This window comes from Eretmochelys imbricata, chromosome 15 (genome assembly GCF_965152235.1).
Source record: "Eretmochelys imbricata isolate rEreImb1 chromosome 15, rEreImb1.hap1, whole genome shotgun sequence".
Lineage (NCBI taxonomy): Eukaryota > Metazoa > Chordata > Testudines > Cheloniidae > Eretmochelys > Eretmochelys imbricata.
This window is the reverse complement of record NC_135586.1, coordinates 16,773,911-16,800,459: the sequence shown is the minus strand read 5'-3', so window position 1 is coordinate 16,800,459 and position 26,549 is coordinate 16,773,911. Positions and strand designations below refer to the sequence as shown.

The 26,549-nt window shown below is 41.5% G+C and overlaps 1 protein-coding gene across 4 annotated transcripts in view; it reads left to right on the top strand.

Annotated features, from left to right (window-relative positions):
- The first annotated feature begins 11,882 nt into the window (after positions 1-11,882).
- The window catches only part of GNB1L (G protein subunit beta 1 like), a 56,779-nt gene continuing 42,112 nt past the window's right edge, over positions 11,883-26,549 (top strand). For all 4 annotated transcript variants that reach the window (XM_077835199.1, XM_077835200.1, XM_077835201.1 and 1 more), the window contains exon 1: positions 11,883-12,263. The gene's annotated coding sequence lies outside the window, so the exon portion shown is untranslated. The remainder of the gene's footprint in view (positions 12,264-26,549) is intronic.

Below are 26,549 nucleotides of genomic sequence, written 5' to 3'. Positions count from 1 at the left end.
AGTGTTTAATGGAAAAAATCCCCAAAATAAAATAATATGGTAACTCCATTCATTAGTAGAAGCCTTGACAGGCTGCAATTTACATGCCCTTCTCTTTTTTTTTTTTTTTTAACCTCTGGACTAAACCAGGAACAATAACACACTACTCCTCCTAACGAGGTATCTCTGATTCTAGCAAGTACTGATCTTTTTGTTTCACTAAAAGTTTCTTCTTTACTATTTTTATTAGATGACAGTGTTATGGAGACTGATTTTACCAGGGAAGAGATGTCTAGTGATTACAAAACAATACTGGAAGTCAGGAGTTCTGGCTTTTATGCCCACCTCTCCTACCGACTAGTTGTGAGATCTTGGGCAAATCACTTAATCTCTGTGCTTCTGTTTCCCCTTCTGTAAAGAGGGTATTAAGATATCTGCCTCACAGGGGTGCTGCAAAACTTGTTAAAGAGCTTTGAGATCCTTGGATAAAAGGCGCTATAAAAATGAAAAGCATTATGAGTTGATGGCCCCTATTACAACCTGTCTGAAAGCCTTTATGAGGGAAGAAAGGAGCTTTCACGTTACATGAGCCAAGTCATAAATGTGGAGATTATAATGGCATCGAAACTCCTCCCCACACTACAATTGAAACTGTGCGAGCAATAACGGCATTTTTCCAGCTGTAGTGGGGCAGAGCTAAAGGATTTGTAGCTACAGGGGAGTAGCCTAGCAAAAGGGCACTTTGATTTTCCTCTTTATCATTATTTATTATTTCTGTCACTGTAACGTTCAGAGTGCTCAGTTGGGATCAGGGCCCCATTTTGTTGTGCATGCTTCTGGAATGTAAGTTCCACATAAATGAATCCTGTTAATATTAATATTTGAGAATTGACACGAATATGTTCAGACTCTCCTTCTATCTGGAAGGGATAAAATCTCATGAAATCCCTACCTGCCTTCAACTGAAGGCTCCATTCTAGATTCTGTATTTTGGACGAAACTCTACTTTTGTTGTTCAGCATGCCAGGTTCCCCTTCAATTATATGTAATTTTTTTTAACCTTCGTTATACCTCATGACTACGTGTTTAAAACAATAAGCACTGCTCCTGCAATTGGATCTGGATGTTGGCTTCAGTCGGATTTTGTGCGGCCCTGATTACAGGACTGAGACCATAGTGTGTACTGGCAGAAGAGGATCTGGAGTTGGTTCAGTTGGGTCTGTGAACATTCCCAGAGTGTCCCTTTGCACAACTTAATGATTCCTGCTCCTCTCACTTGTGCAGACTTTGCGACTGTTAATTATCGCATTAAATAAAAATGAGAGCTTGCTATAATAACACCAACAGCCTGTGGTGGAGAAAATATGCGGCTACTTTGATACAGATCCCCTTTTAATGAGGACATAGTAGACCGGGCGAGCTGTTTTCCCAATATGTTAGTTGAAACCTACAATTCCTGGTTCACAGACATACCCTATTGACCCCACAGTTTTGAATGTTGGATCAAATGATTTTATTATTGCTGTTTGTTGTAGCTGTTTTTGCCACCTCATTCCCTTGATTTTACCACTTGTCTCTGTCAAATGAAAAGATGGGAAAAGGAGACATGAATTGGCTGGTGGGGTGTAAATGAAACAGGTGTTATGTGTGAAGTATCTGCTTTCTAATTGCTGCTGTTGGAATTTGGGGTGGCGGGAGGGGAAAAGATGGCTACACTTAATTAATAAGGCAGGACTCACATAAGCTCCAGCTGTGAGCATGGGATCAGTCTTTAAAAGATTAAACTCAGGAGGTGGGGCTGAGGTCTTGATTTCCTCCTAATGTTAAACCCCAAGACATGCTGCTGCTGGATACAGAGTATGTGTCCACTAAGCCTTTAGACTGTTGTGTTCGAATCAGAAATAGAGTATCCATTGCCACTCACCTACCCCTGTTCCAGGGGTGAGAAATAAATATAACTATGACAAAATCAAAGGTTGTATAGCTATATTTTAAATATGGAACAAAGCCTCCATACTTGGACTCTGATCTTGAACCCCTAAAAAGTCTGAGGATTTTTTGATCGTGTTTTGGCTCCACCTTTTATAAAAAGAGGTACCATTTGCAAAATGTGGATCCAGATAGGGGTTTGAATTCCAATCGTCTTCTTCACCCGGTACAGGGGGTTCAGATCTGGAGTTGTAGCCTGGATCCATCTCTAATGTTTATGAATAAACATAATCACATCTGTGGTCGCTGCTGTGAGGGAGAACCCAATTTGATTGTGCTTCGGTGATGGGGAATGCTGCAGAGGTACTGTGGGGAGCTCTTGGAGGACCATGACGGTGAAGGCCCTAACATCATCTCTTTCTCTATCTGAAAGATGGCAGCCATGACTTCAGGACTTGGCTAAGGCTGTGAGGGGATCATCAGGGAGCTGCCAATAATATGGAGAAGCCCCTAAAAGTACATTAAAACAAAAACATTTTTACCATAACTTAATGTTTATCTTGCCGTCTTCACCCACTGCCACAAAAAGCAAACAGGTGCATGATCACCACCAACGCAAGGTCATTCCGAAACCAAAGGACCGATTAAAACGGTGCGATGCTATTGATTTCAGTGGGGTTTTTAAACTGTTTACACTCATGTCAGAGGGAGCTGATTCAGACCCCGAAGGCGAGGCAATGTCACTGTGTTGGCTTTAATACTTTTGAATTAATCCACAGGGGAGTTACTTATCATTGGGGGTAACATTTCTGAAAAATTCAGGGATGGGAGGGGGTTAGAGTTGTTAGTATATAGAACGTTACATGTGATTATATCATGCAAAGTCCGGGGGTGGGAGAGAGGGAAGAGTGGAAGACATGGAGTATATAAATGTATGAAAAGTTGGGGTGGGGGACCAAATGTCCCCCTTACCTCATCGCAAATGACGCCCCTGCTTATCACTTTAATCTGAGCTGAAGGATTCTTCATTTCTGCTTTGGATTTTCTGGGTTTTTTTCCCTTTTCCCCTGCCCTTTATTTTGAATCTCACCAAGCTCCAGGGGCTAATGTAATTTTTATGCTGGGGACACTTCAAATTTCTGACTAGACTTTTTGTTGTTGTTTTGAATCACGGTTGGGAGAGAGGGAGGAAAGCCCAAGTCCCTACCAACTTCAATCGACTTGGCTAACACTAGACAGGGAGGCCTTCCACCACGCAGAAAAACCAATTCTAAATGTTACAGCATGTTTCCAACAAAGAAAGGTGGGGCCCCGTTTTCCAAAGCTGTATAAACAGCAGCTCTGAGACCTAACTGTGTTGCTGTTTTCAAAGGTTGCTTTCAAAGTGCTGACTCAGAGTAACGAGCCAGTATTGTTTTATCTGACTGAGATTAGGACTCAGAATGTTGTGGTTTTGTAACATAGACTCCAGTGGAACCAGCTGCATATTTGACACAGGATTGTTATTCAAGCTCAAATAACCATCTAATTTAAGGTTGAGGTGATTTTATATACTTTTTTTTTTTCTTTTCAAGAGTAGAGCAGTCATGTATGAAACAGGACTCCCACTCAGCCTCCCTTGGTTCCTAATACTTTCATTTTCATTATTCATTTATTTTAAGATTATGGCCTTGACTGGATAGTTGATAATATTTCCCTCTGTCCTTCCTTACACACCCATGAAGGAGGGGGGAAATTCTCTTATTTGAAGAACTTACATCTAAAAGTCAAGCCCGGGGCAGCTCCCATGCCATAAATAATATTTTATATCGTTATGTGAAATCTTTTCAATTTGCCTCCCTCTTATCTTCCTCTGATTTGAGAGGATGTATTATTTGGAAAATAGTCTTGCTCTTTTGTTTCTCTTTATTCATTTGTTTGGAGGCCAAACATAAAGTATGGGATGCATCTGAGTGAATTATTTGTCAAAAACTTGCAAATAATAGTTAGGAAATGTGCAAGCATTATTTTGAGGGATAGGTGATTTTTCTGAATAATAGACATTTTTACAATGAAAATTAGATAAATTTGTACATCCCACTCATCATGTTTTCTTTTTTTAACTTGGCAAAAATTATTTAAATGGGTATAACAATTTAAGCCCCCAATTCAACAGCCTGTCTCTATTCAGCACTTAGCAAGTGCTTATCTTTTCACTCTTATTTACTTACCACTGATTCCATGTGCTTAAATGCTTTGCTGAATTGCAGCCCAGTGTAGTCAAAATAAGACAGCACATGTATCCTCTTGGAACTCTTTTTTTACTACCTTAACTCCTTTCCTGAGAACCTGTACAATCATAGAATGACAAAACAAAACTGTCACGTATCACTTGCCTCTCTCTTTCACTACTGATTGCTATGAAATGCAGCACTACTTTAGATCATACTTCTAATTGTATTGACAGAGAATCACTATTTTTCACTACCAATTTGTTTGGGGGAAAAAAATACATTCAAAATGATGGGAGGGGGGAGCTGACTGACTCATGGGCTCTGTATCGTTTTACCAATCTATCACCTTTGATTTGAGTTGGTTAGTGATTAAAAGTGGTTACCTTACAAGGACAGATGTCCTTTATGAAATGACACTGTAGTCTCAGTTCACTGCCTATAATGAACCAGTTCTGGTATAGGACATCCACAGAATCATGCTCCTGAATCTCAGCTGAACCTCAGCTCTGAAATCTGAAGAGAGTATAAACTGCTGTAGTACTTTCAGCCTGAGTCTGGAGACAGCCTGCAACTATAGCTATGAGACGAGTGAGCTGCTCTTATTCAGCTCAGTGAAATCTACTCATCTCAGTCTCTGACTGACTGCCCTGTCTGCACTAACATTGCCAGTGGTGGAGCTGAACTGGTGGTGGCAATGGTGAGAAATATTTCTAGTGCAGACAAGGTTAGTGGTTAGTCACAAATTGCTGATAATCCTCAGTATCGACAAGGCCAGGGAGTCTAGGTTGATTAACCCTCGCGCTTATACTACTAAACTTTTTCCTCCAATTAATCCATTATCATTGATAAATCAAGTGTCTCTGACTGCCGAATCAGATCTGGTGATGTACTCATAAGCATAAATCTGTTGTGTCCCTCTGCTTATGAACTAGCACATGCTGTCAGGGCTGTGCATGCTTCAGAGAAAGAGTACAATTTATGTGATATCAGCTGCTTGACAAACTTTAATATACGTTTGCTATAAAACAGGCAGCAATTAACAAAATGTGATACCCAAATAAAAACCCTTGATTCATTTGCACAATAGATCTTCAATTTACTCACATTCATGCTAGAGACACCCATAAAAATGATATCCAGCCTTAAAATCACTTAGAAGCACATTCTGAAAGACCCCACATTTGCAAGTGATACTCCAGTACTTATCTAATGCTCATGTTTCTATGGCTTTGCCTTCATGATTCTTCCAGTGGTTCCTTTATGTTTTCTGGTATTCTGCCAAACACCTGTGACTCAGTGTGCAACAACTATTCTTACTGTTTAATTTAGCTTTGCACAGAAAGGCTGTATTAGGCCTGATGTAGGCCTAATCCCAAACCTCTAAAGAGGTTTAAGGAACTCTAGTTTCACCTAATCCCGAAACCTAAACCTAGAATCCTTGAAAACCTCCATAACACCACAGGCATGGGCAAATAAAGGTTTTCCACTATTAAATTATTAAAAGGACACAGTGTGTCTTTTGGATTTGAAACCTAAAGCTTTACCTAAGAAGCTGGGGACTACCCACAATAGAGTGTTTATTCTGAAGATAATAGATTGGAGGGTTTATTTGACTAAAGTCTTATCACTAAAAAACTAGAGGAGATATTTCTGTGCAAAGTATATCCAGGTTTCTGTTTATGGATAATCTAAATTAAAGCCTGATATCAGGAACACATAGAATGGGACCCAATGCAGGACTGGTGCCTCAGACACTGAAGCTTGCTCACAGTAAACATTTAATATTAATATTACAGGTACAATTTTGTCCATGATGTATACATTGTTTTTCAAAATTTTGAATCCAGCTAGTTTTGGGGTGTCTTATTGATGATCAATAACATGTAAGCACTTGTAACTTTAACTTACAAATTGCATCCAACGGCAATAAATTCTTGCTTATGTTATTTCATGCTTAATTAATTGAATTCTTCCATTCAAGAGGTCCACTAATCACTTTGTCTTGCCACACAACTCATTAACTTTGTGCTGTGAAAGGGGATGCTTAATTTTCAAGGAGACTGTAAGGAATACTAACTGCATCATATTCTAATGCACTATTTTTTTAACAAATGGGAAACCTCAGGATACAGTGACCATTTGGTTTTATAATACATAAATTTTACAGCAACAAATTGCAGTTTTAAGTCTCTTTTTTCTAAAGTGATATGAATTAAGACAATAATACATGAATCCTATTTGTGCATTGTACAATGCTGAGGATATTGTCTCTATTTAACAAATTGTTCATAATGAGAAATACAGAAGGTCACTAGTGTCCATGAGGTTGCTTAATCATGTAAATATGTTTAGAGGGTGCTGTAGTAGTTGGACTGAGGATTCAAGATTCCTGGACCAGAATACCACAGTGATAGGGTCTTATCACACCCAACTAGAATAGAAAAAATTAGCAGCCTACTCCTCTGGCCCAATGACTATTTAAGTATTTATCCACAGTGGAATAGTCATTGGGCTGGAGGGAGAGAATGACTCTGTAGATCAGTGGTTAGGGCACTCGTGTGGGAGACCTTGGGTCCAGTCCACTTGCTCTAGCCACTTTGTCATTATTTATCCAGAGTGCAACAGTTTCAACAGGAGAGATTGTGGGAGGCCACATCAGAATATCCATAGCTCAATTGTTAGGACATGTTCCTGAGAGATAGGGTTTGAACAGGGCTCTCCCTTCTTCCCCGCTCTGGCACAGAGGTGGGGCAATCGAACTTGGGCCTCCCAAATCCCAAAGTAGTGCTCTAATCACTGGGATAAAAGTTATAAGGTGGGCACCTTGTTCTCTGGCAGAATGGGACCCTATCCAGTAGGCATACTCAGATACTATCAAATTGGGCTCTGTATGTGACTTGGGTGGCCAAACACCTGTCTTTCCCTGCTTTGTGTATTGCTCTGGGGTTTAGGTGGGAGGCAAGCACCTAGATGGCTAGAGTGAAGCAGCAGTGTGCATAGGCACAGGCAGAAGCTTAGGGGCCAAGTGAATGTAGATGCCTACAGGGTTCAGTGAGAGTTTTGTGGATTTCAGTGAAACCATAACTGGGACTTAAATGACTAAAACCTGAGAGTTAGGTGACTAACTATCTCTGTGGATCCCACCCTGTATGCCTTTGTTTGCCCCTCTATAACCAGGATAGAGTATTGCTTATCTGTCAGGACAGTCATGCTAGCTTTCAAAGGTGAGATCCTTAGATAAACTGCATTGAAATACAAAGCATAATTATAAGAATACAGATTATGGGGCAGATCCTCAGCTGAACCTCAGTAGAACTATAGCAATTCACACTAGCTGAGAATCTACCCCTGAAATGCTACATAAAACAAGGGTGGTGTTTTCACCTCTGTGATCTGGTGTCATAAACAAATGAATCACGGTTTCTTCCCTTTTTATTCCTTGCTGCAGCTCTGAGGATCTGTCCCATTTTGCCCATCACTGAGCCTTGCATCATAGCAACCATCCCTCTGGCTAAGAAGGCTGGAAGTATGTCCATCCTCAAGTTAGCCTAAATGCATTTGGAGAGTGATATGAGACACTCCCACTTTCCAGGGTGGGAGTAGTATGCCTTTCTCCACAGCTGTCAACTACAGAGCAATGGACTTAGCTTGGGTTCTGAACTGTCTTCAGACTGCCAGTACAGCTGTTTTGGGAGTATAGCTCAGAATGTCACCAGAAACCCAGAGTTCAATTACAGTCCCACATACAGTATTTCTGCTATAACAGCAGAATTTCAATTTACTAGTCTGGTCATTTAATTATTGCCCAATATGTTGAACTCTTCTACCGGCTCATTAATTACTGTTTTAACAAAACTGGTGCTAATTGCTCTCTGCCTCACCAGTCAACTTGTCACTTTAAGTAGTTTGTTCTGCAAGACAACAATGGTAAATTAATGTCTAATAGCAGTTGTGCTGGACTGAAATGTTTTGTGACAGTTAGCTTAATGGTCCTGCCATTAAAGGACTACATGAAATTATCTCACAAAAATTAGGATGGGTCGCAGCCTCACATAGGAGGCAAATTACCTCTTTTATTTAGAAGTGACAAAAATTACAAAGAAACCCTGAGTGAATCAATCAGCTGACAGAGTTCCTGGTAAATTACAGGTTTCAGAGTAGCAGCTGTGTTAGTCTGTATTCGCAAAAAGAAAAGGAGTACTTGTGGCACCTTAGAGACTAACAAATTTATTTGAGCTTAAGCTTTCGTGAGTTACAGCTCACTTCATCAAGGAATGCTAAACTGTATTACACTGTTTGACCACTAGGTGACACTGTAAAATTCCTTATTTAAAGGAATCTCCACCATACCTGGCAGAGAATTAAAGAATCTTATGTTATGATGAACACAGCTGGAGTGTATAAGCAAGCTCTGTGACCAGTCCATATCTGGTACAGAAGTACATGACATGGTGTCAGGAGTAAACTAAGAACAGAAACAGAAGGAAAAAAGCAACAACAGTTGCAAACAGAAGGTGATACTGGATTTTTGAAAGGAGATCCAGTACAAATAACCTTAAGAGACAATGCTGAATCATTTACTTAGATACAACTCACAGGATTCCTAGCCCGTTATGTCATAAAGTGGAAACTAAGTTAAAAAGAATGGAGTGGATTGGCATAATCAAGAAAATCTCTGAGCCAACAGTATGATATGTGCCAATGATACCAGTTATAAAGAAAAATGGAAAAATAAAAATCTGTGTGGATCTTAAAAGACTTAATGAAGCAGTTGTGAGAAAAAAATATATCCTCCCAACACTGGATGACTTCCTCCCCAAAGTGAAAGGAGCTATATTATTCTCCAAGTTGGATGCCTTGTGTAAATTCTGCCAAATTCCTTTATCCAAAGAATGTGCTAAACTGACTACATTTATCACATCCTTTGGGACATTTTGCTTTTGAATATTACTTTCTGGGATTACCAAAGCACCTGAAATTTTCCAAAGAAAGATGGCAGAACTGTTGATGAACATAAATGAAGTTGTAGTTTTCATGGACAGTATTCCTAAATCTAGTCAGTCAGTCTGGACTGAAGGTAAACAAGGAAAAATCCATTTTCTGTCTACCCCAAATTGAATTTTTGGGACAGACAACAAATAGGACTGATTCCATCTTTAACTGAAGAAAGTCAAAGCAATTAGAGAACTGAATGCACCAACTAATGTACCAGAACCAAGATATATATTGGGGATGGTAAATTACCTTGGTTGACTTCTATAAGTCCTTTGTACACTGAATGAACTGTTAAAGCCCAGCACATCTTGGCTCTGAAGGCCAAATTAAGAATAAACCCACAATGGTCAGTACAGGGTAAAGCAGCTATGGCCTAGGTTGTGTATTGTTGCAACAACATGGCTCTGAGTGGAAGCCAGTTGCATTTTGTTCTCGCGAACCCATAGAAGCAGAAAAATGATATTCACAGATTAAAAAGGAGTGCCAAGCAAGCTTATGGGCATGTGAGAACTTTTTCAGATCTTTGCGTGAACTGGCTTCATTTACGCTGATAACAGACCAGAAATCGTTTGTAACCCGCATCAACAGAAGAGACCTGGATCAAGCAGCACTGGGATGCCAAAGTCTATTGCTAAGGTTAATGTCATTTAACCCAATTGCTAAATATGAGAGATTACACCAGCAACAAAAAAAACCTTGACAAACATGCAACTTCAGGAAGGCTGCTGGCCAATGTATCTAAAAGACACTAAGGAAGAGACAAGAGACTACTCTGCGGTGTGTAGACAATTGAGTCAAATGGACTCATGATTACCGGCAATTGCATCATAATTCCAAATGAAATGAGAGGAGAAATCCTAAACCTCATCCATGAAGGATATCAAGGATTAACTAAATGCTGTGAACTGGCCAACCAGTCAGTGTTGTGGCCAGGCATCAGCAAGGACTTAAAGAATAAAATATCTGCATGTGGACACTTCAGAATTAACGGAACACACAGAACCTTTAACAATGCTTTTACTAGACAGACCTTTAGAAGAGAATAGTTGCAGATTTATGAAAACATTTACGAAGATGTCTGTCTGGTAGGTTAATTCTTGGTCTAATAACTTTGGCAATGTGCCTTTAATAGAGTGTACAGTACTCTGAATTCTATCTCCTTCAGGGCTTTCTGTTGTGCCCATCACTGTGATAGAAGTACTTTCAAAATGACCTCTCAATCAAGCTTTCTGAGACCTTGACCTCCTGTGTGGTCTTATTATCCTGAGTCCATGAAAAGGAGCCAGCTAATCCAGAGTTCTAATTCTCTCTTTGATAGTGATTCCTTCAGTTTAGGGCAAGCCACTTCACTTCTTTTGCCTCAATTCTTCTCTTTGTAAAATTGTGATTCTACTATTTACAGGGATGATGTATTTAAAGGGATGACTGTCAGCAAAACACTATATGAGTGCTAAGTATTATTTTATAATTCTTGACCATAAGAGATATAGCTCTAGAAAACTACCCTGAGTATAGTGGTTGCTTGTGTATTTTGAGCCATCAGTGACTGATTAAAAGGTAAATACACAGAGTGACAGATTTTGAAAGCTGACTGCCCACAAAATTATGTGCAAACTCCAAATTGGGAAGCTGGCTTGAAAAATCAGACCTGGAAAGACTGTAGCCAAGATTTTTAAAAGTGATTTAGGGTTAGGGGTGAGACACCTTAAAGAAGCCTAATTTTCAGAAGGCAGGTGCTCAGCTCTTTCTGAAACACTGGATCTGTTTTGGGTCTTTCAAATGGGTCATCCCAAAATCACTAGACAATTTTGAGAAACCTTGGACAGCCTGCTTTGTGCAGAAGCACCAAGCAGCTGCACACAGCCCTTATTTCCTCACTTTGGCCTCGGATAACCTTATTGTTCTCAAACTGTTAATTTATTTACTTTAGATGTTGGAGTGAATTTGGTTTGTAAAAGGAAACAACACAGAGGATCACAAAACAAAGCTTTTCCCACCCAACTACACCATCCGCGAATGATACTGCCAACTAATAATGGATTCATCCCTGTGACTGTTTGTTTTACTCTGGTATCTTTGGCAGGAGCTCATGTCTTTATTTCTACGGAAAGGGGGAAAAAAATCAAGCTTTCCTCTTGCAACGTGATAATGGGTAACTAACTTCCCCACTGGATTTTAAGCAGTTTTATTTACCTTCAGTCCTCACAACCATGTGTTAGAAAGTGGATTTTAAAATAGCATTACCGGGGGTATGAGATGATGGTCCATACATCAGGCTGTAAACTGTAAGAGGTAAAATTAGGGTGTCAGGTTGCTGGAGAAACAAGGAATCTCTTCCTCCCCCCCAGGACCCCCTTCTGATTGTTGTAAATGACACGGACATAACTTATGTATACCCCAAAGCAGGGGGTAGTCAAGAGGGAGACCCCGGGTCCAACCCAGACTGCCAGATCTTCATTTACTTTATTTACTTTTATTATTTTTATTTTATTTTCCATTTTTTTATTATTATTTTCTCAGGAGTCCGGATCTTGACCAAGAAATTTGGCCCTTGACAAAAACTAATGGGCCAAGGGCGCCCCAAAGTGCCATAACCCAAGGCGGCTGCTGCTGCAGAAAGTACCACAACCCCCGCCCCATACTGCTGCAGGGGGCGGAGCCTGCCCGGCACCCCCCGGAAGCAGCAGGGCCGGGCTCCGTCTGTGCAGCCCTGAGCCGGCAGCAAGCCTAGGAGACGCTCGGGCTGCTCGGCGTAATCATCCGGGCTCCCTCACAGGAGGGCCCCACCTCCCCGCCACCCTCTCCCGCTCGCGCCACCTGGCCCCTCACACAGGCCACACGGCGCATGCCCGCCGCTCTCCCCACGAGAGAGGCGATCTCAGACTTGGCAAGGAGGGGGGGGCCTAGCGCGTCACGTGATTTCTTATCATGGGGCTCGACGCTCTGCTGCCTCTGTCTGGTCCCCCAATGAATCTTTAGGTGTAGGTAGTAGAGCGCCGCGTGACCGATCCATTTCGTTCTCCTCCCTTCCCTTTCCCTAGTCCCCCCAGGCAGCGGAGGGATGCCGCGTCCCCCTCCCGCGGGCAGCCTGGTGAAGAGCCTCTGTGTGTCCGTTACCTCTGGGCTCGGGGAGCACCTGGGGAGCCGGTCAGTGCTACCACGGGGCGGGAGGGATCCACGTTACCACCGTGTGGCTCTGGGGGCGAGGGGTCCGTGTCGCTGTGGCTGGGGGGGCTCCGTGGGGGCAAGGGGTCCGTGTCGCTCTGGGGTGGAGGCTCCGTGGGGACGAGGGGTCCGTGTCGCTGTGGGGGGGAGGGGCGGGCGAGGGGTCCGTGTCGCTGTGGTGGGGGTTCTGTGGGGAGTGAGGGGTCCGTGTCGCTATGGGGTGGGGGTTCTGTGGGAGCGAGGGGTCCGTGTCGCTGTGGGGGGGAGGGGCGGGCGAGGGGTCCGTGTCGCTATGGTGGGGGTTCTGTGGGAGCGAGGGGTCCGTGTCGCTATGGGGTGGGGGTTCTGTGGGGAGCGAGGGGTCCGTGTCGCTGTGGGGTAGGGGCGAGGGGTCCGTGTCGCTATGGTGGGGGCTCTGTGAGGAGTGAGGGGTCCGTGTCGCTGTGGGGTGGGGGTTCTGTGGGAGCGAGGGATCCGTGTCGCTGTGGGGTGGGGGCGAAGGGTCTGTGTTGCTGTGCGGGGGGGGCTCTGTGGGGGGCGAGGGGTCCGTGTCGCTGTGGGGTGGGGGTTCTGTGTCGGCGAGGGGTCCGTGTCGCTGTGGGATGGGGTTCCGTGGGGGTGAGGGGTCCATGTTGCTGTGGGGTGGGGGTGAGGGGTCCGTGTCGCTGTGGGGTGGGGCTCTGGGGGGGGTGAGGGGTCCCTGTCGCTATGAGGGGGGCTCCGTGGGGGCCAGAGGTCTCCGTTGCTGTCAGGGGTAGTGTTGAGGGGATCCATGTTGCTGGTGGGGGCACTCCTATGCGATATATGGGGGTGCTGGGTTGCTATCTCTTCTGAGGGGAAGAGGGACTGTGCGATGCCGCCACTTGGGCGACCTCTGTGCTGGGAGAAGGGTTGAAGGGCCCTGTGTCACTATTACTGGTGAATCAATATACGGTGGTTGCTTTTCAGGCATGACCTAATTTAATTGTCAGAACATTTCTGTGAAATTGTTATCTCAGGTTTACAAATGGGAAGACTGAGGCACTGAGAGGTGAAGCAACTTGTGGAAAGTCACACAGCTAGTCAATGGAAGAGCCAGGAATGAAACCTATGGGGCTTCCTGTCTAGCAGCCCTGCTTCAAGGCAACACATTGACTGTACATATGTTCAATATATAAGCCCTTTGGAGCAGGGTCAGGGTCTTTGCATGGCACCTAATGCTTTGCACAAAGGGGTCCTGATGCACAGTGGGGCCTTTGGACACTACTGCAATACAAATATTAAATAACATTAACTTGTTGCACAATTATACCGTCAGAGATTAATTCAAAGCTCAATGAAATCAGGACTCATCAATATTTAAGAACCATGCCTCACATCACCTTCTCAGATAATATCATGGATTTTCCCTCCCACTCCTATCTCCCTGTGGATGGATTCTAGTTTTTTTCCTAATCTGGAGCCTCTGAGCTTCCTTCCATAAGAGACAACAAGCTGGCAGCAGTGAGATGGACACTGGGCTGTTGTCTGCTACTCCATCTTTGACTGTGTTCCCTCTAGGATCCCTCTCTCTGACTGTGTGGTTTAGATCCTGCCTTAATGTATCCCTACAGATGGTCACATTTAATTTGTTTCATATTCTCATTTTAGTTAATAATATTGACAGAAATGCATGGAGTTTTGAACTAGAGGAAGAGTAACTGGAGATGGGGAAATACTTCACAGGACAAATGTTTGTGAGTGGCCTAGTATCTTTGTCCTACATAACGATAATACTAGAGTGAAATAATAATATTTTGATTACCATCCAGGTCTTTGTAATTACAGTTAAACTGTTGCTCTGAAATATTCCTGCAAAATGTTGTTGCAGGTATTTGGAGGAAAGAGCATCTTTGGAGAGCCTCTGTGTAATGATTTCTTTCTTCTAGCAGCTGGCATTGGTGATGCTAATGCCTTTTGCCTTGAGTTTAGAATATATCACCTCAGCTTTTTAATATCCGTGAGCCACAAATACCAAACAGAAATGTAATCTCTGTGCATTTATTTTATGATGAACAAGAATGAGTATTTTGTCAGGTTTTTTAAAGAGTAAGGTTGATGACCTAGGAGGATTTTCCTAGCCATTAAGGGACATTGCAGCTTGAGGAAGAGTGTGGTCTACTGGCTGTAGCAAGGTGGGACAGGGAATGTAATCTCTTGGGTTTGTACCCAACTCTGCTACTAATTTACTTTGTGACCTTGGGCATGTAATTTAACTTCCATAAGCCTCAATTTTCCCACCTGGAAAATTGTAATAGTAATACAGTACTAATTTATAAAGTATTTAGAGCTCTTCAAATGAAAAGCATTTACAAACATAAAAAGTATTATTATATTTGGTACATTATAGCTTTTTAGTATCAAATTTAGCCCAGGCAGAACTCCACTGAGGTCAGTGGAATTGCCCCTAGTTACACCAGGATTGAATTTAACCCAGAAACTTTTACTACCTGTTACTAATCCCTCTCAGAAGCTGGAAAATACTCTTTTCTTGCTAGATTTGTCATCTTCCATTTGGTAAAGAATGTTTCTCCTCATCTGCTTTTCTGTAATGGCTTTGCTGTACTTTCTCATTAGGAGCCTCATTGATATTGTCACAGTTTTGACAATATGCTTTTATTTACTTTTGCTCCCTCTACTGGCTGCCTGATTCTACAGCAACTGAGCAATATGCTACGAGATCATGCATAAAGTAGGTGAAGCCCAGTCTACAAATGGCTACACGATGCATGAGCATTTAGATTATCACGTAGAAATGTAAATGTCATTTCATGGGCCTGCCTATCTATTTGAGCACACAGATGCAGAATTTAGATTTGATATTTAGTTGCCCATATCTAAAATTTGCGTTCTTTTTTTTGTATCTTTACTTGTTACAATGAGAATAGGTGATATTTTTATTTCATTAAAAATAGCCTGTATTATCCCCTTGTGTACAAAAGTTTAAACTCTGTAATTCCACAGGGACCGCTGAATCTGCATATTCTCCTTCCCATGCTCCCAGCCTCTGTTACCCTATATTCTCAGACAGAATTCCCTCTTTGCAAGATTTCTTGAAGAGCGGCCTGCAGTATTGGAGGAACAGGCTTTCTACCCCAGCTTGTTCCTGTCTCACCTCTACTCCTTTCCTCTCCCCCAATCCCAACGCTACTAAATTCTTCCATGAATTCAGTCAGAGGGAGCAGTGTAACTAAGAAGGATTCACAAAGGGACTTAAGTGTTGCAATGGTGAGCATCATGGCATCCTATCTTTTAGGCCCCTAGAAAATTCAGGAACAACACTGTGATCTGCAAGGCCGAGTTAGGCACCTAGGCTCCCAATGCAATGAATGGGGAGAGGAGCAAGAATGGGATCCTCAGAAGCAAGCCCACTAGGTGAAGAGCCACCTAAGATAGCACACCCCCCTCTCCTTAGTACCTCTTATTGGCTAAGCCCCTCCCCTCTCTTGAAGATAGAAGCTTAGCTCTGCTTAGTGATGCACAAACGGCCACCTACTGCCTGGCATCAGGCAGTTTAGGCGCCTAAGGTGTTTATTGCAGAAATGAGTTAGGCACCTATCTCACTCCACACAAGACAGCCGGAGGTGGAGGGGCATATCTTATAATTTCCAGAATCTCTCCTGTTGAAGCTGGTCCGCTGTGGATAAATAATGATAGTTGATGGAGCAGGGGGTCTAGACGAGGGGTTTCCTCCCTTCCAGGTGGATGCACTATTTAAGTTTGTATCCACAGTTGAATAGTCATTGGTCCAGAGAGAATGACTCTATAGACCAGTCTTTAGGGCACTGACCTGGGAGGTGTCTAGAGGTTTGGTGAGAGTTTTGTGGCTTGCAGCAAAGCTACAACTGGGACTTAGGTGCCTAACACAGGGGCTTGGGTGCCTGAGTCTGGGGTTCAGGTGTCTGAATACTTTTGTGGATCCCACACATCTTACTTAGTTGCTTGCCCTCTCTGAATGGGTCTACCCTGGTTTTTTCTCACCTGTACTGCACACCAGGGGAAGTATATGGGCCTAAGTTATTTAGACTGTAAAGGACACTCTTTGCAAGAATTTTTAATTGTAATTATTGAAAATGATGTCTCGTAGTACTTGTATTGTCTATTAATGAATCCTAATGAAATTAGCTCAGTTTACAAGGAAATGTTTTTTCATAACCAAAATAATTTTGGAAACAAAATCTGGGCTCCTTCTGGCTTGTTTGTCAACGTCAGTGATAAAGATTCTGCAGTCAGAACTGTTAATGGTGTTGATGCATGCAACAGAATAGAAACTAGCTCCCAATCTTTCATGGCTCTGCAGTGCTAATAGGAGTAAAAACTGGTTTTTGTCATTAAAATCAGCAGACTGAAGTCTTAATATGCATTGGGAGCTAACACGCTGAAGAAGATGATGTCATTTTTGACTCATTATGACTTCTCTGACCGTAATTGCATTTTAAAGTATTACAGATTACCTTTTGCAGCCCAACCCTTCACCAATGTCCTTTATGGGTTCTTACATTCCTAGCCAACTATTTTCCTGTTTTGTACCATGCAGTATATCTGGCTAGAACATGTCTTGTGTTCGCATGCCTTTTATATTTCAACTTGAATACTAATTCTCCATAAGCCCAGCCATAACAACACACAGTTCCCCTGGAATAGTAAGAACTGTGAACCAGTCAGTTGTAACTAGTTTCTTCACAAAAGCCAATGAAAACAATACTCACAATTCCCTTTTTCCAAGATGCATGTATTTTTCCAGTGTTAAAGGAAACTTTAATGCTGACAAATCAAAGCTTGAACTTTTTGCTTTTGAGTTATTAATGCTGTCATGTTGCAATTTGCACAACTTTGAACCTAAGTAAAACATGTGTATGTTAAAAGAGAAAAAGTAGTTTAAGTAATAGCATTCTGGGTCAAAAAATGTATGTAGGTGGATTTATGGATCATTTTTTAAATATTAAAGTTTGACCCATTAAAATGCATTTGGTACTACAAACGAAGAGTTTAAAATTGCAGTTGCTCAAAAACCACTGTAATTGCTGAGCAATTTCAAAATTGTTGGTCTCTATGGAGCAGTAAAAGTGATCACAAAACAATCAGAATAAAATAAATCCATGAAAAAACGGTTCAATTTTTGCCACAGATGAGAGCTGAAGAAAAACTTCCTTTGAGTGTAGTATTTGCACACTGGAATGTGACAAAAAGTGGACTCTTGATGCTTTTGTTGTATACCATGAAACCACTCTAGATTGCCACTGTGATATAGGTCATTTAATGCTTTGTTCCACTTCTGAAATAAGAATCAATTGTGTTATTACAATGCTAAACAAACAAACCTATTTTCAAATGGTGGTGGTGTGAATGAGTATGTATATTTAATTTTTATATACACACATACTTTGAGGTAGCATGCAAGTGATGGTATCGTAGAAAAGATTTACTAATTTGAGTTTCTCATAGCTGTATTACTTACATGTGTGAAAGCCATGAATGAGGTCATCCCAAATGATCTCAAAATCTAATATTTCTAGTATCAAAAAACTTCCAAATATGTTCTATTCATGTAAGTACTTCAGACATAACAGTTCAAAACATGAATAAAATCCCCCTTTTTTCCTCCTGAAAAACCCCCCACTATTTTCTTCACAAAAAGCCCTGTTGAGAAGTCCTGTTATGATGCATTTTGATTATGTGCTTCTTATGGTGACTCTATTCAGTACTGCTTAACTTAGCTGGGTGGTAGTCATATATGACTTGCTGTAAAGCATTAGTGTATAAAGGAATTCTTCCAAAGAGATGGGTCTTTGACAGTTGTGAAGCTAGTACAGGTCTGCCTTCTGGAGAAAATATAACCCATTAAACTGCAGTTGCTAGATGAACCACGTTGTAAAAATTGGACATTTAGGTTCTATGTACACTGCAAATCCTACTGAGTAAGGGGACCCAGTAACAAAAAGGTAGTTCTTGGCATGATTAAAGACGTGTATTGCAGTGTAGACGGGACATATTAACTGTGTTCCCAAACTGAGCAAAAGTCCAGGCTGTAGCAGGGTTCAGAAACATAGTTAAAACATGATTCAGTCTCATCTACGCTGCAGGAATGAACTCTGTTATCGCTCGGTTGCGAGACAACCTGTGCTGTGAGCATGTCACTTAGTGTGGTAGGGAGGTGAAGCTGAACCGGAATTAGCTGAGGAGGAATGTAGACCAATGCTCTCAGTATGAGAGTTAGTCCACAATTTTTCAATAGGAACCAAAGACCTTTGATATTATGGGCGGGGGCTGAATTCTCCTCTAAAAATGTACCAGATAGGAATCTCAGGAAAGACTTTGCACATTCAGGCAGCTGGAACAGTTGTAGATTTCCCCACTGAGATGTAAAGGCAGTGCTACAAGATTTAAGAAGGTAGAAAGTGTGACTAGTTCAGTGTTTCACAACAACTGGGCCGTGGACCAGCGCCGGTCCCTGAGATCTCCTTGATACAGTTTAGGAAGGCAGCAAGCCAGTCCCTGGTATCAAAAAGGTTGAGAAACCTGGACTAAAGTATTAAATAGGAGGGCCTTATGATATGAACAGGGTTCAAAATTTGGCTTTCTGTTCATCATAAAGCAGATCCTGGTTTTAAAAATAACAACAACCACAACAAAAACTTGTTCCACCACTTCCCATACTTTTTCCTCAGGAGAAAACACAGAATATAACATAGGTAATAAATCTATTTTATGGCCCGCATGAGAAAGGGTGGAGAAAATCCCTTTACTCTGTTTTCTTCCCATAAATTGAAATGTGCATGAGATAGTATGGGAGATGCTGGGATTTTCATCCAACAAATTCACAGCTGGATTCTGCTTTATTATTTGTTGAAACCTGATCATTTGTCACTTGATTAGCTTCTGGCTGTCAAAACCATCACTTGCTCAGTGTCCTGTCTGGTTAGTAGATGTGCTGCAGAAAAGATACTGTAGCACATGCACAGAAACATAGCTCAACTGGTCCAGTTAGTCAAAAACCGCCTCTCCTTTATATGCGAGTTTCCATCATCAAAAATGGAATTTGAATAGCAGAAGATTTGATCATGTGAGAGGTGGGGAAAGAGGAATTATGCAAACACATCAGTTCTGTGAACACTATTTTTTATTCTGCATCATAGATCAATGGGATCTGAAATCAATGGGATTATTTGTGGAATAAAGTACTATACAGCGTGAGTAGAGGTGGGAGAATAGAGTGCTGGACTAGACAACATAGCAAGGATGGATGACAAAGAAAGGAAGGGGGTAAGGGAATGCATGAATTAGATCAGGGAAAGATTGTGAGGTATGCTTGTTGTTATATATGCATTTTAACTTATTAACATGTGGGGTAGTGTCCAGAGTGAAAGCAGGGTGAAGGCCAGTGATCGTAGGTTGACCAAAAGAACTACATTGTGAGGGAGGACTTGAAGTGGGAGAGTGTGGCTGTGTGCTTTACAGAGTGAGTGAGGGTGTGTCGGGTGTAGTGTGCAGCATGAAAAAAGGCATGGACATGGGAGAGCAGGGGAGCAACAAGGTGAGCTGAATTGGCTGAGCATGGGTATAAGTGGGAGAATAGGTGATAGCTAGAAGTGAGACTTTAGCTGGGACAGAACTATGTAGAACCTTCTAGACAGAGATGAGCTTGAATTTAAAATGGAAGACAGGCAGATTTATCATAAAGTTGCCTCTGCACATAGCTCTTAAACATTTTATTTTCTATATTTTAGAATATATACCAAAGAAACTCCTAACTTTTTCTATCCAATAGTACACGTATAGTGTCAAGGGACATACCTGTGTCTCTGCTCTTAACTGCCACCACAGCCATCTGAGTGCACAAACTGACAAGTTGTGTTACAATGAGTCACTGTTGTCTTTGGGAAAGCAAAGGTAACTTTTTGGCATGACTGAGAAGTAGGATGAAGAGTGATGCAGCTTTGTCCCAAATAGGAAGCCTGTGTGGTGTGAGCACTTAGCACTGTGTGCTTTTAATTATTATTTTAAAAAATTCAAAACCAGTTTGACACATTTTTGTGTCTACCGTTTCTTTATGATGACTGACATCTTCTCCGTTTCAGATTGGTCAGGGATTTAGAAGGTAGATGCAGAAAGCAAATGAAATTAAAACCCTGATAAGAAACCATAAGAGTAACATAACCTTGCTGCTACCAATACATTAGAAATCCTGACTCCTACAGGACTATCTGTCAGTTTTACGATCTGTTACATAAGTGGGTGGATGGGCAGGGAATGATTCTTTAATTATCAGGGGTTGGCAGAATATGCTTATACTGATATATTGCCCTACTGTTTTTTGATTAACAGCTAATAAGTTCCAGACCCATAACTAGAAGATTTGGCTCATTATGTTTTTTAAAAGTCACAAATATGCCTGATGAGGGCTAAATGGTATGGATAGTTTTGTAGCATCACATTAGCTCTGCTTGAGTCCATAAGAATTTAAGAATGGCCATACTGGGTCAGACCAATGATCCATCTAGCCCAGTATCCTGTCTTCCCACTGGTGCCAGATACTTCAGAGGGAATGAACAGAACAGGACAATTATCAAGTGATCCATGTCCTGTCATCCAGTCCCAGCTTCTGGCAGTCAGACGTTTACCGACACCCAGAGCACGAGATTCATCCCTGACCATCTTGGCTAATAGCCATTGATGGCCCTATCTTCCGTGAACTTTTCTAATTCTTTTTTGACCACTCCTTTGGATGTAGCTCCATTGAAGATTTTATTTCTGCTAAGAGACCTGTGAGCAGGGACTGTTATTTGGTCTGGGTGGCTGCGTGTGCATGTAACCACTGTAAACCATGACTATTCCCTGTTTAGATAATCCACAATGGAAACTGCAACGGGCCCACATAGCAGTCTCTCCAGTTCAGCCAGCTTCCATAATGTTCTCCCACTGCTTCCTTCTCAATATTCCTGACACTCATTTATGTGCCTAGCCCACTAGAATTTAGTCCATCATGCTCATAAATTTGTTCATTTTTATGATTAGCCCATTTTGACTTCTTGCACTTCGTTTGTCTTTAAATTTTATCGTTTGTGCCTCAAATTCTAACACCTGTTGGCAGTTTCACCTTGTTGAATTAGAACGATGACTGTGGGGATAATTATGAGCAGAAGGAACATTCGGGAATTGTTTCAGTTTTGTTTGTTTTTTCTAGTTGCATTTACGGACCACCCCCCCACTCCTTACTGAACAATTGAGGGTGTTGGTTACTTCCTTCTGTGTTTATGTAAGAAAGCTGTTTATAGTCAGTTTTTCCAGTTGGCATATGTACTTCCTTGACTGCAGTTTGACACATCATTCCTCCCACTCCCTCCCTACAATTGAAGCTAATGAAAGTCCTTTTTTTAATTATTTGTGATTGTTGGTGTTAACCATAGAAGTGGCCACCATTCCAGCTTGGAAGTGTGCTGCTTGACATACTTGTTTTTGCTTTTTAGTTCCCAGTGGTTGAGAAACCATGTACACTTCACTGGGTGTTCAAACAGCTCCGTAAACTGTCACACACCCTGGCTTGTTTAGATGAAATGAGAGACCAAATGGTTTATCAAAGCAGTGGGGGTGGATAAAAATGGATTTTTTTCTTTTTGTTGCGTGAAATTGTAACACCAACGGACCCCGGTCGTTGGCAGGCGGCATCGAACCGGGGACCTCTGGAGCTTAGTGCATGATCCTCTACTGCATGAACTAAAAGCCAACTGCCCCTTAGCTAAGGCTGTAGAGCAGACTCATTAATGGCTAAGTGGTCTCGGTGCCACTAGAGGGGACAGACCAGCACACCCGGGAGGGATGTGGGTTACAAAATATTTTAGTTTATTGTCAAATGTAAGAAATTTTTCAGAATGAGTTATAGTTCAGCCCATCCCTGCTGGGGTGCACAAGTTGGGGTGAGAAGATATAAGGAACTTCCTCACCCACCCTTGTGCACTCACACAGGAGCCTGGTTCAGTGGCGGCATTTGAGCTTTACAGATTGCAAGCTGTGCTCAGAGCTAGTTCCCGCAGCAATACTAGCTGCATCATATAGGGAAGGAGATGACAGGGCCATGCTCCACTTTACTGACTTGCACAACTACCCTGTTCTAGGGGGGTGCACACTGCACCCTGTCCTTGGATGGTGCAATATCTGGTTCCCCCTTACTTTAGGTAGGCCATGGTGTGCTGCTGCCCATTGTGCATCCTTGCTACCTTCTATCCTGAACTGTGATTTAGCACCACAGTTGAGCCATTAGAATTAAACTGTTTTATCATCTGTCTTTTTTTCTATGACAGATCAGTTATTTAAATTGTTTGCCAAAGGAAGGGTTGTATATAATTTCCTACATTTTGGATGGTTTTCATGAATAAGAGTTAAGTATTGTAACTCATTTTTCCAATATAGAAATGCAAGATTTTTAATATAATCGTCAAGGTGATTTACAACATTAATGAACTGAGCCCTGACCTTCCAATAAGATGCATGCAGGCAGACACCTGTGTCCATGTGGAGCCCATTTGTTAGATGAAATTTCATTTAAAGGTGAACTGAAATGCTTCATAACTATTAAATAAGTTCTTCAGTCTTCAAGATCTTTGATATTTTCATGCCTCACTATACCTCAGTTTCCCTGAGTGACTAGTCATAAGTGAGGGGACACAGTAACTCTGTGGCCAAGTCAGGAAAGAAACTCATCTCCTCCTGACTGCCATTTCCCCCTCTAACCACTAGACAATACTGCCTTCCCACAATTAAAAAAAGAACACATTTCTGTGAGAGACAGGCACAGTATAGTCGTCTAATCACAGGAGTGGGTTTTAGGAACTCCTGAGTTCTAATCCTATTCTAAAATAGCTACTTTTGAGCCCTTAACAAGACATTTCATCTCTCTTGGACTGTTTCTCCATCAATATAATGGGAGTAAAACCTACCTCTATTTTACTGCTCCCTATTTATATAACAAACAAACACACTTAATTGTGTTATCTTTTACACCATAAATGCTGTGTAACCAGATGGCTCCAAAATGTAATTAAATATTTAAAATGTACCCTATATTTAAAAAAGGTAAGGAAAATCTCTATCATACCCATGAATGCATCCGATGAAGTGAGCTGTAGCTCACGAAAGCTTATGCTCAAATAAATTTGTTAGTCTCTAAGGTGCCACAAATACTCCTTTTCTTTTTCCATGGAATGTGAGTTATTGTACTTAGGTACTTGAAGTATATCTTCTTCTTAAATAGCATTCTTCTTCTGTGCCATGCTAATGCCAGCATTGGACAAGTAGAGCCATGTAGGGGAGTAGTGGGAAGTAAATGTGCTCTCCTATGTCCCCTTCCACCATCTCCCCTCTTGACCCCATGCCATGGCAGCTTTTGAATGCTTTGGAGGTATGTGGGAAAGGACAGACCATAAAGCCTGCATGCTTAATATTTCCACCACCACCACCCTGAGAAAGGGGAGGGGCAGGAAATGGGCTCCCCTCTGTGTGCTGGCCTGAGGTGCTGGCTAGGAGTAAGGAGTGAGTAAGCTTCACCCAAACTTACTCTCCTCCCAAACAAGAAGGGAGCAGGGAAGGAATTGTGTGGCTCTCCAAGTCAGTTTCTTCCTGGTCCTCCTCCTTCAGCGGTGTAGCTACCTGCTGCCTTGACACAGGGCTGAGTCTCAATCTAGCCTGTTGCGAATATTTAGAGAAGTCCTAATTTCTGGTAATTACTTTAATGCAATGTAATGTTTCTTCTGTCTGATTTCCTTTATGATGATTTTTATGCTTTATCTGCTTTGTTCCCTTCTTAGTTCTTCCAGCAACTGTGGAGGGTGCACCTTTAGCAGGCAGTGAGAAAGCTGCTGTTGAACACAATGGACTGTGAATGGGTCCTTGAAGAAAAAATCTGACATTGGACCTGTTTCTGAGAAGTGCTGAAACTTTGAAACCACTGACTTCATCGGGAGTTGTGGGTGCACAGCAGCTCTCAGAATCAGGCTCTTGATGGTGTAAGGCCATTAACATTCCTCTTGATTGCCTGAAATTACAGCTCTTGTGGATGCCTGGGACTTTCTTTCAGAGCCAAGTGCTGAATATAAACTGAATCCAAAATGCCCAGTGCTGAATGGGTATATGAGGAATAGCTACAATTTAGGTTCCAGAGGGTCATCAACACTATTTATTAGAGACTGGTAATAATAGTGAAAAGATACTTTCCATACCAAGCTCTCCAGGGATTTAAAAATACCCGAAGTCCAGCCAGTGAAATCCAGCCAAGTTTTATAAAAATTATAGTAGTGGCTTTTATTAAATATAATCAGTGCATTTAAAATGTATAAAGTATTCAGTTTACTTAAAGGAGTTATTTTGCCAAACCATAAATGTACCAATAACTAAAGCAAGGAATAACAGTTTAGGAAATCTAAATTTACAGTGCCATAAAAAAAAGCTTTGACTTTCAGATTTTAAAAAAACCTCTCTGCTTAAGCATGTGATTCATATTTAATCCTGGTTATACTGAATTCACATTTGTATATATGTTTATAGTGGGGTATATGCGTCACATGATGTATGACTTGTCCCCATTATCACAATACCAACTAGGGTTTAGCTATTTTGAGCCCTTGTTTAGAGTACAACCCTCTATTCTGTTATCTTTTACATGTGGTTTTGAAATCTATCTCCTCTTTTATCCACAAGAAATTAATGAACACACATTTCATAGCATCCAATAAAACTTTAGAATAACATTCTGCAAACATAAACAAAGGTCATTTATGTAGTTAAAAGGTCCTAGCCTCAACCATGAAGAATTTATTGCAATAGTGGATATAATACTCTTGGCACATACATTCTTCCGTGAACCCAGTACTTGCAGTTTTTGCAAGAGCAAGAGACTGAAGATCTTGCAGGGTAAATTATAATACTGTTTTATACAAAATATATGATTTTGAAAACATTTATGTTTTGAGGTCCTTTAAAAATAGTCACCCAATGAACATTTCATGGTGCTGTGATGTAAACCTGCACAAACATTATTCACGTGAATAATCTGTCAAGTTACTTTTGTATTGTCAGCATTTGGAGGATAGGGCCATTTTACCACTGAGGAAACCGCAAAAGGGCGTTGCCTTAGAATATTCTCATATGTAAATAAATACACAGTTTTGCAACTTGTGCAGAGGTGGGTTGCCAGCAATTTAACAAAACTGGGCTTCATTTCTCCTTGTAAAAACTGTGTTGGAAATATGGGGCCTTATCCCGCAGTCTTTATTCAGGTTAAACTCCAGGTTTTTTTCTATTTGTTTGTTTATTTTATTTAGGAAATTTTAACTAGTTTACAAATCCTTGCCATATAAGTATCAGAAACAAATCTACACCAGTTAGTTTTTGTTCAAAGAACCGTTATCCAAGAATATTGTCATTAGATCTTTCTTTTTAACATGGTGTTCATATAACAGAGTCAGCATCATTACAACACCTATAATATGTCACTTCTAGTGATTTTATTAAATTGAGTGAAAAAATTTGGTGGGAATTTAACCTGAATAAAGACTGCAGGATCACTCCCATAATCATTTGAGGGCTGGGATGTTTCTGAGACAGTCGCTAGGAGGAAGAGGAATGGCCTTACTGCACCCTGGCTGTTTCCTGTTCCTGCAAGACCCATACATACTATGAAAGCTGGGAATGTGAGTTAGGGCTGCCCTAGCCTGTGCCACAGGCTGAACTGCCCCCACACCCGCAGAGTCACGGAGATATGGACCCCCTCTCCTTAGTTCCTGGAGCTGGAGTTTGGATGAATTTTCTCTGTGATCCTTCCTGGCTGTGCCTATTTTTCTTTTCAAAGCTACACTGTATGTGCCTGTTCACATCATTATTACTCCTTATTTTTTGATCAGACATTTAGTTGCACATTTTTATGGAAATTAAGATGATGAGAGGTGCATATAAGAAATACACATTCCATCCCCAGCTTTACATATGACACCAAAGTAGGGCAGGATATGTCCATATGTAAAATACTCCATTGAAATGCAGCCAACTCTGGAGTGGAGAGTGGTAGCCAACTGGTATGCTGCACTGTACTGTGGAGAACAGAGATTTTGGCCAACGCAAACTCTTACAAAAAGTGCCAAGTGTTCTATAGTGTTGATGCAGAACAGATAGACTCTTTAAAGGTCTCCACTGAAAGATAAACACGTGGTAGATGGAAGCGGGCTGTTTAATGTAGAAGGATGAAGGACTGAGTCATTCTGC